This window comes from Apium graveolens, chromosome 3, assembly GCF_009905375.1.
Source record: "Apium graveolens cultivar Ventura chromosome 3, ASM990537v1, whole genome shotgun sequence".
Lineage (NCBI taxonomy): Eukaryota > Viridiplantae > Streptophyta > Magnoliopsida > Apiales > Apiaceae > Apium > Apium graveolens.
The window spans coordinates 261,847,458-261,860,823 of NC_133649.1; positions in this window are offsets into that span (position 1 = coordinate 261,847,458).

The window sequence follows — 13,366 nt, forward strand, 5'->3', positions numbered from 1 at the left end:
GTTCAGCTGTCCTTACTCTTCCTGCCTCACAAATTTCTTTGTCTTATAGTGTAGCTCTGGCAATTGTGTCAATGACCCAACAGTTGCCTATCCAAGCTACCAAACCATCAAAAATTTCTAAATCCAAGTCAAAGAAAGCCCCCTCTGGTATCTCTCAAAAGATACCAGTTGCAAAATCCACCAAACCAAAAGAGGGGAGTGTGAAGGTGGGTAAGAAAGGTGAGGGACAGGGTGAACATCAAAGAAACCCTAAGGATAAGGTTGGAGAGGTGAGTGTTTCCCAGCCTAGCCACACTGCAGTTTCCCAACAAACTGCAGTGCTTAATAAGGACATAAGCTCATTGCTAGTTGCATCCTCCCAAAAAGATGTGACTATTGAACAAAGCTCTCAGCCAAGAGCACATGCCAAAAGGGTAAGGGACACAAGCTCACCCCAAATCTATACTAGAAAGAAGAAACCAAAAACCCTTGGGGATGCACAGGGTTCACACACTGTGCTAAACTGGTGCTGAAGACACAGTCACTGCACCTTTTCAAAGTCAGTTTGATGTGGCTCCAATAAATGTGGAGTCACAGCCAAAATCTTTAGTTATAGAAGCACCTCAAACACCAAATTCTCCCACAAACTCTCTGGATGTGGATATATATGATCAACACATCAATTCCTGATTCCCCTTCTTTAACTCTGTTAGGGAAGCCAAAATCTAGTGCAAGTGAGCATCATCTTTTGGATGATTTGTTGGCTCACTTGCCAATTCTTTCAGGAACTGTTGAGACATCTGTGCCAAAATTCTCATCATTCTACATAGAGTCCATAATAGTTTCCACTCCAAACACATTCATATCTACTCACTCGATTGCTCATCCGTCGAGTAGTGATTGTATCCCGACGGATAAGCTTAACTACCGTTATCCATCGGATAGACAAACTGCTAACCCGACGGATATTCCTTATCTGTCGAGTGTCTCTGCACAGCTTCAAATTTCATCAATTATCTCAAGTGCAGAAGACTTAGTGGTAGTACAATCACTCCTAGGATTGAGGGAAGGGAGTGAACTGAGTGAGAGTCTGGGTTGCTCCCAGGAAAAAAGGAGAGGAAAAGAGTGAAAATATGTAATCCAGTTCTTCAGGATTGGTAAAAGAGAGTGTGAGGAGTCCCACCTTAGATGGTGAAGGTGAGGGTGTGAGGGTGGTGAGCCAAGGTGAGACCTTGATGCAAGAAAAGAGAGAAAATGTGAGAAAAGCAGGTATTGAAGATATAAGGGTGGATGTTATTGTAAGTGACTTAATGAATGTCCAGGATGCAGACAGGGAGGGACTATCTCAGCAAACTCAAGTTGTTATAGATTCCACCTCCTTAGATGCTGAGATATTTACTCACCCTGTTCCAGCCTACCAACTTTTAGCTAGACAGGGCAATGACAATGCAGAAAGGATGCTAAACTTGGTACACACCACACAGTCCATGCAAAGAGCTAAGGATGGCATCACAGCTTTGCCTTCTACAGCTGGTGATGTTGATTATGAGACTGATGGTTCAGAAGAATTCTTTGGAGGTGAAGGTGGAGATAGTGAAAAAGAGCTATTGGACATAGGGGAGAAGTAGGCTCTAGTTCAAGATCAGGCATGCCATCTTAGGCATTTTCAAAGCAATGTGATGAACACTACTTCAAGATAACCCTGATTCAACTCATAAATCAGACAAATTCTGCTCTTCAAACCCCCAGAAATGACAGCACCAAAAAGCTCCTTCAAGCACATCTTGCTTCTCTGCAACTACAACAAATCCAAGGTTTTCAATATGCTCAAGATGTCAACACTATCAAAGGTGATATTGATGAGATGAAAAAAGGATGGACTCTAAACTTCCAGAAGCTACAATGCTTGACATTAAGAGACAACTCAAGAAAAATTCTGATCTTGCCACAAAGATAGATTCCTTGGATACAAGAATGAAAACAATGGAAGCATCTCTTATAACAATTTATCTACACCAAGCTCAACAAACAGACTTGATTCAGAAACTGGTGGCTGCACAAACCTCCTCCTCTACTCAGCTTGATGATAACAAAAAGGGGGAGAAAGAGAGTTCTAGGAGTGAAGGGGAGCAAAAAGTGCTCAACATTCAAGTTAGCAAAGTAATTGTGCCTACAATTACTATCTCAAAGCCACCATCTAAGGACAACATTGATCTGATAAAGGAAGCAACAACTAGTTTGAAAGCAGCTGAAAATGAGCAGTTGAATCCAATCAACTGGGAGAAAATTGATGAGGATATTCAAAAGAAGTTTAGGCTAGAAAAGAAGCCAGAAAAGTCAGCCATTCATCACTCTCAAGTCAGGCAAATCTCTGTGAATAAAATGAGCATGAACTATGTGGAAAGAGGACAGCCATCATGCATCAAATCTCCAAAGGCTAAGTACTTTTGAAGCCAAGGGTGAACTATCCAAAATCATCACTAAAGAACCCTTTGGATACAGTGTATGAGACACCAAAGCCTGATGAGAAGAAACTGTTGTCAAGATCCATTTCCTTCTACAAGGATCCAGCTGATTCAGCTTTGAAAAGGAGAATTGCTAAAGTTTTCAGGAATGGTAAAGAAATTTGTGTGGTGGCTGGACATCCTCAATTTGTTGAAGCAAAGAGAGAAGAAAAGGTAAGATTGAAGCAAAAAAAGAAGCAAGCTGCTCTAGATGCTAAAAAGGTTAAATAAAAGAAAGAGCAAACTGCTATCTTGGCCAAGCTACAAGCTGTGAAACCAACACAACAAATTCCTGCTCAGCCATCTGAAATCACTGAATCTCAAGATCCAAAGAAGCAAGTTGAACCACAACAGAAGAAATCTCACAGATACAAGGAATTGGCCAAAAGAACCAAAAGGAAATTGAACTTTGTTGGTAAGGAATTGGAGGATCGGTTTCTCAAGGAATCCATTCCAACTACAACTCAAGCATCAAAACCCTCAGTGGTATTTGAAGATATTAAGGTGGTGGATCCTTACAGGAACATTCATGGTGAACCTATTGTGTCTAAGGATGAACCAATAGACTGGGAAAGTCTACCAATTCCTGACTTCAATTTGCCAATCCTTAACAAGCCAAAGAGAACAAAGTCAAGAGCAGTCAAGAAAGTGAAGTTGTCACCTCTCAAATCCAAATCTCTAACCAAAGCTCAATCCAAAGTCAACAAGGGAGATTACATGTACTTATGTGACATCAAGGAATTCTCTGATCTAAACCTCTATCTAGATGAACTGGAAGAAGTTAGAGGGATTGATGCCTACAAGAATCTACCTGAAAGGTTAGTTTTCAAGTACAAGGGAGGAAAGGAGATTCAATGGCCACTTCACAGGATCCTTCAAGAAAGCCAATCTGTGCTGATAAAGGTTTATTCATCATTCAAGAAGAACTTTGGATTCAATGTAACTGCAAGAAGACTTGTTCTAAAGAAGATTGAAGAACTGAGGAGTATTAGAGCTAAAGATGCACTCCCAAAGACTTTAACTATTCCTTACACAGGGAGTAGAGTGCATCTAAGGCCCTACTGGCTAATGGAGTTCATGGATGACAAAGGAGTTAGAAGATTTTTCAGATTAGAAGACCAATTGAGCATCTCTAGCAATGAGACTCTTTTGGAAATGCAAGAAAAGATAAATCTCTCAGAATTTGATGAACTGGAATTCCACAGACATGTCCAAAATCAGATAGAAGAAAATAACAGAAAGCTTGAAAAGAGATCCAGATCTTCAAGGAATTAGATTAATCTGCTCAGGCTAGAGGAGCATCTTGAAAATAACTGTGAGCTAATCTTTATGCATTTTGTTATTTGAAGCACTTTACAGTTTTATCTACTTACTTTTAAAGTTGTATTTTTAGGGTGTTTTGTTATCATCAAGTTTCTCTTAATTTATGGCTACAATTCCAGTAGAAATAAATTGGGGGAGATTGTTGTGGATATGTTGTGAACTTGATGATTTCATTAACAAAATACCTTAGTAGATTTTACTTAGTGAAAAATGTAGCACTCGACGGATAAGGAATATAGTCCCGACGGATGACTCAATATAGTCCCGACGGATGATGATTAATTATCCATCGAGTGAGTAGCTTGTGTAATAATGAGTCTGTAGCACATTTCTGCATACACCTTGTTTAGATTCTGTAGTAGCACTCAAGCCATATTGACTTTAATTAGATATGCAGAATAGGTTGATTAATTGTACATAGATGATGTCTTGTAATTCTGCATAAATGAAATGAAGTCAAGTGCCAGATAGCTACCCGACGGATGATCAACAAGGCAACCCGACAGATAATCAACAAGGCAACCCGACAGATAATCAATTTAAACATCTGTTGACAGTGACAACACAGTCACATGCGTCGAGTGTATGCAAAAGGAATGTGGAAGCCTATTCAACTGGGTTTTAGAGAACAAAGAAGCATTGTCATTTCCATGCTATTATGAAGATATTCAAAGATGCTGGAATAGAGTAATGAAGTAGTATAGTATTAGACTTGATAGGTTTTATTTTATTATCTTGTCTTATTACTTTGTAATCTTGGTGATATATAAACCAAGAAGTAGCAAATAGAATAATAAGAACAAGAATAAGAACATTATCTCAGAGAAATAATTGTAAGCTGCATCCTTAGCATTTCTCTGTAAACTTAGTTGTTCATATTTGTAAGCAGTTGTGAGCTAATCTTGCTACACAGAGTTCTCTTGATATAATATATATCTCTGGTGGATACATTCAAATCCACCAGAAAGTTTTTAAAGACTTGTATTTTTAATTACTTGTGTTTTGATTTTACTAACTTCTTCTTTCGTACTTTGCAAATCAAACACTTATATATTATTAAGATAGAATATTTTATATTTTTGAAAAAGATTCAAGAATTCCATTCAACCCCCTTCTGTAATTCTTGTTGCATTGTTAGGGACTAACAATATAAAATTCACTTATCACTCGTGGATTTCCTGGTATGATGGTAAGTATTGATTGCATGCACTGGCAATGGAAAAATTGTCCAAAAGCATGCAAGGGAATGTTCATGAGTGGTCACAAAGGTGTTGCAACAATTATACTGGAAGCATTTTCTTCATCTGATATGTGGATATAACATGCATTTTTTGGAGTTGGATCAAATAATGACATAAATGTCTAAGATCGGTCACCAGTATTTGATGATTTGCTACAAGGTCGTGCTCCAGAGATAAACTATACGGTCAATGGAAATAATTATAATATGGGATATTACTTAACAGATGGAATCTATCCTGAATGGTCAACATTCGTTAAAACAATACCTCGTCCACATAGTGAGAAAAAAAATTATTTTCAAAAAAGCCAACGAAAAGACGTTGAATGAACGTTTGGCGTGTCACAGTCCCGTTTCGCAATCGTATGTGGTCCAGCACGCTTCCGGGATAGAGCAGATCTTGGAAGAATCATGAGAACATGCATCATAATTGTAAGGCATATGTCATAGCCTATTTGTATATTCGAGGATTTAACTCAACTCAAATAAGAATGTAATAAGTAAATAGTGGATCTACCGTCAAAGAGATCTCGCAAAGTAATATCTGTCAAAGGATTCAGAAACAAGCTTCATCTACAGACTTGAGGAATTAATTCACTGGAAGAAGTTCAAGAAATTGATCATGCCTCAGTGATATAAATCAAGTTTGTGGATTTAATCAAGTGACAGAGATCTCGTCAGGGGATCAGATAATTACAAGGATTTAATCTGAAGAAAATCAATTATCAAAGTCAAGACATGAAGAAACGTCACGGAAGTTAGTCACTCATGAACCAGACAGTACATCGAGTGTCAACATTGAAGTGGTGGAATTGATTCATATATTTCAGTGATTTTTAGAAGATATACAGAAGAATAAATGTTGCTCAAGATTAGTATTAATTCTCTATTAATTAATTAAGTCATATAATTTAATTAAGAGAATAAATTATATCTGCAAAGATTAATTTATTTGATTAATTGAATTAATTGATTAATTAATTCTGAATTAATATTAAAAAATTTCAGAATTTAAATTGGTTTAAAAATCTGTTTAATTCAACAAAGACAACTGATTGTATTAGTATGACAATCAATAGTCATACCGAAAGTCATGCTAATTCAAAAGGATTGTCTTACCAGAATTATTATAGGATTTAAATCTATTTATATTCAGCAAAAACAATCTGTTTGAACTACTATGACAATCGGTATGACAATTGATTGTCATACCGAAAGTCTTGCTAGTTCATTCTGATTGTCTTGCTAGTTCTAAAAGATAGTCCTACCGAAAGTCTTGCTGAGCCAAAAAGAGATTGTCATGCCAGTTCAGTTCTATTCGGTTGATTGATTAAAAGAAGCAGAAGCAGTTCAATCAACACAGAACACAACTCAAGAACAAAGCAGCTACCTCTGAAACACTATATCTTCTATGCTAAATTCAAGATCAAATTTCTAGTTTGCCAAGTTAAATCCAATCAACTAGAAATCATTCTCTTGTTCTTGTGTAACAATCTAGCGGATCAAAATTCCTAGAACTTAATCTCAAATCGCGTTTAGCATTTGATTCTAATTATTGCAAAAATAGAAAAAGTTCATGTCGAATTTATTCTAAATTTATGATAATTAATTTGAGATTAATTCCTTGTAATCGATACAGTTGTTGTAACACCTTTCAAGTTTAATAATATTTTTATTTAACTTGAATTTTGTTTCACATTTTTTATTCCGCATTTAATTCGATTATTCGGTACTGTTTGTATTCAACCCCCCTTCTACAAACACATTGGGACCTAACAATTGGTATCGGAGCCTTCTGATTAACGAACAAATCAAGATCCTAGACTTTTGTGATTTTTCAACTCCTTGAATTTTTATTCATTCAAAAATTCATAATAACTTCACAAAAAGTTGGAACCGTTAAAATTCCACAATTTGATAAAGAGAATTATATTATGTGGAAGAAGAAGATGCTCTTGTTTTTACAAGTGGCAAATCCCAAATATTCAAACTTGTTAAAGAAGGGGATAAAAACTCCGATGGTTATTGAACCGGAGGTGATAGTAGATGATGTTGTGATCACCAAAGCCAGAACCTATCCTAAAGATCCTGAAGATTTTACTCCTGATGAAAAGGAAGAAGCCTCCTTGGATGCCAGCCTTCAATTAATTTTAATTGATTCCCTTGATCCCTTGATGAACAGACATGTGATGAACTGTAAAAATTCCAAACACATGTGGGAAACTATTGAGGTGATCAATGAAGGCACAGAGGAAGTTAGGGAGAACAAGTTGGAGATCCTAACCTCTGAATATGAACATTTTAAATCAAATCCAGGAGAAGGAATTACTGAAGTGTTTGAGAGGTACAATGCGTTGATCAACAACCTGAACATCAATGGAAAATTTTATTCAATCAGGGAGGTCAACAAAAAGTTCCTTTTAACACTGCCAACTCATCTTGAACATAGAATCACTGCCATTAGAGAAGCTAGAGATCTGAGTGAGATTTCTTTGGACAGGCTCTATGGAGTGTTAAAAACTTATGAGTTGGAGCAGATTCAACAGAAGGAAGTCTACGGGAAGGATAGAATGGTCAGCACATCTACTGCACTTGTAGCTGAAGGTCAACAACAACAGCAATCTCAACAATTGGAGAGAATGGTACAGTGTTCCAAGGCAGAGGAAAATATGTTAGTAGCAGAATATGATCCTCCTACTACAAATCAATCAAGTGATGATTTTTATTCCTTGGAAGAGCTGGAGCAATTGGAAGACGAGTCAATGGCCCAAATTGTCAAAAGATTCTCCCATGTCAGATTCAAGAGGAATCCCAAGCTTAAGTACAAGTCCAACTACAACAAATTCCAGAAAGGTGGATCTTCATCCTCTAACACCAGCAGTGGTGGATACAAAACAGGGATGGTTGATCGGAGCACCATTAGATGCTATAACTGCAATGAGTTGGGACACTTTGCCACAGAATGTAGGAAGCCAAAGCAAGTAAGAAAGAACTCTGAAAGGGCTTATCTGGCAAAGGGAAGAAGCTGGGATGATACTGACAGTGAAGATGAAAAAGAAGGAAATCTTGATCTTATGGCTATTGATAGAAAAGCTTCATCGTCAAGAATAGAGGTAAAACTTTCTGATGCTGAAATGGTTTATCATCTAAGAGGTAACTTAGATTATGCACGTCGTGATAATGAACTGTTAAGTTTACAGATCACAGACCTTGAGAAAGAGGTCAATGAATTAAGACTTGTGCATATTAATCAAGACAAATTAAAAGAACAAGTATCTTTTCTAGAGAATAGAGTTGACTGTTATAGAAAACTCAAAACTATTCTCAAAGACAAGAGCACCGGTCTTGAGACTAAGGTTAGAGCCTACTTCAATTCTTGTTCGAAGGCTAAAGAGTTCTACAGTAAGCAAGTTGTTAATCAAACATCTGGAATAGGTTATGATTACAATGTTGGTATTGGAGAATTAGGCATAAACTCCCCTCCTCATGTATGTGCTAAAGATAGGGAAGTACCACATGTGCTTAAGGGTGTTGATGAACCCCTCTATAAAGCATCAATTGCTGAACCATTTGATGCGACCTATTCTGTTATTCAAGAAGAAATACGTGCTGAAGATCATGCTAATGAGAAGGTTGTTTCCAAGTCAAGTGTGTCAAAAGTTCCAGTCAAAGTTGTGAAAGCAACTGAGACTAACTCAGACACACATGAGTTGGATAACAAAAATGCCATGTCTACCATGCATAAATTGCCTGCTGTTAATCACTCTCATAAAGCATGCGGTGTTTCTAATTGTATGTCTTGTGCTTTTAATATGATGTATGTTTATTTTAATGGTAAGAATGTTTCTAATGATAAGACTACTCCTCGTCAGCATTTGAATAACAAGAAGCATGATAGGTCTAAGACTGCTAGTCCTTCTAAGGCTAGAAAGGAGACATTTGTGCCTAAGCTTAAACAGAAATTTGTTAAGGCTGTCTACAAGGTCAAATGTTCAGTCATTGAGAAAGTTGAGACCATTAAAGTTAAAAATGTTGTGTTGCCTGACAAAGGACAATTCTACAAGTATGCCGGGCCCAACCAAGTTTGGGTTCCGAAGAAGGTCTAATCCATTTGTAGTGCAGGGCATTAAACAGGTGTAACCAGTAGTGTGGATTCTTGACAGTGGATCATCAAGACATATGACCAGAGATAGAGCCCTGCTATCAAATCTGGATTGAGAAAGCTGGCCCCCTGGTTACCTTTGGAGATAACAGCAAAGATTTATCTGAGGGATATGGCTGTTTGCAAGCTGGTAATGTTATCATTGAACTTGTAAATAGTTTCTATATTTTTGCTATATTTATATAAGTTTTATTTGTATTTTCTGTAATTGTAAATATTGTATGATATATGAAATTGTATGTTGATATCTTGTTGATAGATATTTGGTATTTAATTCATTGATATTTGTTTTTATTATTATTATTTGTATTGTATTATTATTTTTATTTTATTTTTATTTTATTTTAAATCTTATGCAACATAACAATTAGTATCTAAAGTACTTTACAAGTATCGGTCAATGATATGTTGTTAACATTATGTTGCAGATATTTGTAAACTTTTGACATGAATGAGAATTACTTAGACTTTACCCTAAGTGATCAATGTTTTATCAAAAACTCATTCATATTAAAAAACAAAATCAAACTTCTTTCTACATTAGTGATTTCTTATTTCATGTAAAATCCTTTTAAATCACTATTGTACATCATTACTCTCAAAAGATTAAATGTATAATTTTCATTCATTATAAATCTTAAATACATTTTATCTCTATAGTGCCATATATTCTGTGTTACAGGTTCAGTCTCCAATGACTTTCTTTCATTGACAGTCATGAGGTTAAAAACCCACAACGTCTATCCCATACTGTAAAGACAAACACAAAAACAGAACCAACCAACACTCTCTTACCACTAAATGTAGTATGAATAAGCGTGAGGGAGATAGTGCCTTAGTGCACCACATAAGGAAGGTTCTGTAGTCAACCCAGTAGCTCTGTCTCCTACAAAGATGAGTAGTATTTAAACCGAGACAACTGCTAACCCCCATACATCTTCTCAAAAAGATGTAATGGTTGAAAAGGCACAAAAACAGTTACTAGATTCATTCTCTCAACAGGGTGCGTCTATTGAAATTTGCCTATCGGCCAAGGTATCCTATGTAGTGTCACCACCTCAAATATAAACAATTCTTAATGCACAAGGAAAGGTTACACACACAAAGGATGAGTTGACGGAAACAAGAGTTTCGACCATTTTAAGGTCAGATTCGATTGTTCAAGGTTCGTTAATGGACCAATTGCCTTTACAGGTGTTAGCAGAGGATACTGATCCAAAAGCCATATGTCAGTGGTCAGTGTCTACCTCCCCAGGCTTAAATCCCCTGGATGCATCTGCGGATAGTGGATCTGACATAGGTGCAGATCGGCAACTTGTTGACAATGATTCAGATATTACCTGATGAGTCACAAGGAAATGTCTTCACAGACATTAAAAGGGAACCTTGATCTTTATGCTAAATTTTTTGGATCATTGTTTACCTTCCCAGAATTAAAATCTGGAACCCTAAAAGGGAAACTAGCAACTTGTAGATTATGACTCAGATTCATCTGACGAGTTTAACAAGGATGGGGATTTGCGAACTCCCATTGCACCACCTGTGACCTCCTTAAGGATGGCTAAGGTGATTTTCCTTGCAGGTACAGCTGGATTATGGAGCTATGAGAGAAGAGTGATACACTTGTGAGAATGAGTGTAAATACGAGTGGAGAGAAGAGTGAAACACATGTGAGGTACACTAAAACAGAATCACACACTCACAGTGAGGAAGTAAGAGAAACTACTTGTTATTTCTTTTCCAACCCAGTGAAATATGAGAACTCCTTCAGACAACGGCATACATTCCTTCTCTAAGGGGGAGATAAAAGCTTAAGAAATAGTTTGGAGGATTCCTCAACTAAGGGGGAGAAATAGCAGGGAGGATGAAAAAGATCCTACATGTACACTACACCACACCATTGTTGTTTGTAACTACGGATCCTATTGTATGGGAGAGGTGGTAAACACAAGGTAATTTTCTAGTAAGGGAAGAAGCTGTTAGGGGAGTACCATTGGTTTTTATCTGCGGATCCTATTGTACGGGAGAGGTGGTAAACGAAGGTGATCTTCTTTAATCAGTTGATTCTCATAGGGGGAGAAGCAAGAGAGATATGTGCTTCTCAACAGGAAATGTGGTTGTACAAAAGAAGATGGAACTACTTGAAGATATGTTCAGTCTAGAGGAACATCTACTTGGAATCTGGAAAATGTTAAATGTCTTGCAGAAACTTTTCTACTATTTACTTTGCATTTCTGTTTATATCTTTTTCTTTTTGTTAGTTGAGTTATCCTCTAGGTATTTGTGTGTTATTGTCTAACAAACAAATAGGGGGAGATGGTAAGGCATATGTCATAGCCTATTTGTATATTCGAGGATTTAACTCAACTCAAATAAGAATGTAATAAGTAAATAGTGGATCTACCGTCAAAGAGATCTCGCAAAGTAATATCTGTCAAAGGATTCAGAAACAAGGTTCATCTACAGACTTGAGGAATTAATTCACTGGAAGAAGTTCAAGAAATTGATCATGCCTCAGTCATATAAATCAAGATTGTGGATTTAATCAAGTGACAGAGATCTCGTCAGGGTATCAGATAATTACAAGGATTTAATCTGAAGAAAATCAATTATCAAAGTCAAGACATGAAGAAACGTCACGGAAGTTAGTCACTCATGAACCAGACAGTACATCGAGTGTCAACATTGAAGTGGTGGAATTGATTCATATATTTCAGTGATTTTCAGAAGATATACAGAAGAATAGATGCGGCTCAAGATTAGTATTAATTCTCTATTAATTAATTAAGTCATATAATTTAATTAAGAGAATAAATTATATCTGCAAAGATTAATTTATTTGATTAATTGAATTAATTGATTAATTAATTCTGAATTAATATTAAGAATTTTCAGAATTTAAATTGGTTTAAAAATCTGTTTAATTCAACAAAGACAATTGATTGTATTAGTATGACAATCGGTATGACAATCAATAGTCATACCGAAAGTCATGCTAATTCAAAAGGATTGTCTTACCAGAATTATTATAGGATTTAAATCTATTTATTTTCAGCAAAAACAATTTGTTTGAACTACTATGACAATCGGTATGACAATTGATTGTCATACCGAAAGTCTTGCTAGTTCATTCTGATTGTCTTGCTAGTTCTAAAAGATAGTCCTACCGAAAGTCTTGTTGAGCCAAAAAGAGATTGTCATGCCAGTTCAATTCTATTCGGTTGATTGATTAAAAGAAGCAGAAGCAGTTCAATCAACACAGAACACAACTCAAGAATAAAGCAGCCGCCTCTGAAACATTATATCTTCTCTGCTAAATTCAAGATCAAATTTCTAGTTTGCAAAGTTAAATTCAATCAACTAGAAATCATTCTCTTGTTCTTGTGTAACAATCTAGCGGATCAAAATTCCTAGAACTTAATCTCAAATCGCGTTTAGCATTTGATTCTAATTATTGCAAAAATAGAAAAAATTCATGTCGAATTTATTCTAAATTTGTGATAATTAATTTGAGATTAATTCCTTGTAATCGATACAGTTGTTGTAACACCTTTCAAGTTTAATAATATTTTTATTTAACTTGAATTTTGTTTCACATTTTTTATTCCGCATTTAATTCGATTATTCGGTACTGTTTGTATTCAACCCCCCTTCTACAAACACATTGAGACCTAACAATAATACATAATATGATTGTTGAAGATGAGAGAGACACATATGCCACTCAATTGGGTCCACTACCAACCTATGATGATACAACATATGGCTTACTAGAACCAAATTTAGGGGAAGAACCTTTTGTTCCGTATAAAACATATATTCAAAACAGTATGCAGATGCGTGATAGACAGACACATCGTCAGCTAAAAAATGATCTCGTTGAGCATATCTCGTGGTTTCATAATAATCATTAATTTTTTTTTAAAATTGTAATATTTAAATTTGATGTATTTTAATTTAATATTTTTTAATAATATGATACATTTTAATTATATTTTTGTGTTATTTAATTAATATATTTAAAATTTTAATCACACTTTATTTAATTATTATAATTTTAAAATTATTAATTATTTCAAATTTTTTAAGCTAATATAATCAAGTTTTATTTATAAAATAAATAAATAAATTTAATAATCGAATTATTAAACTAGTGTC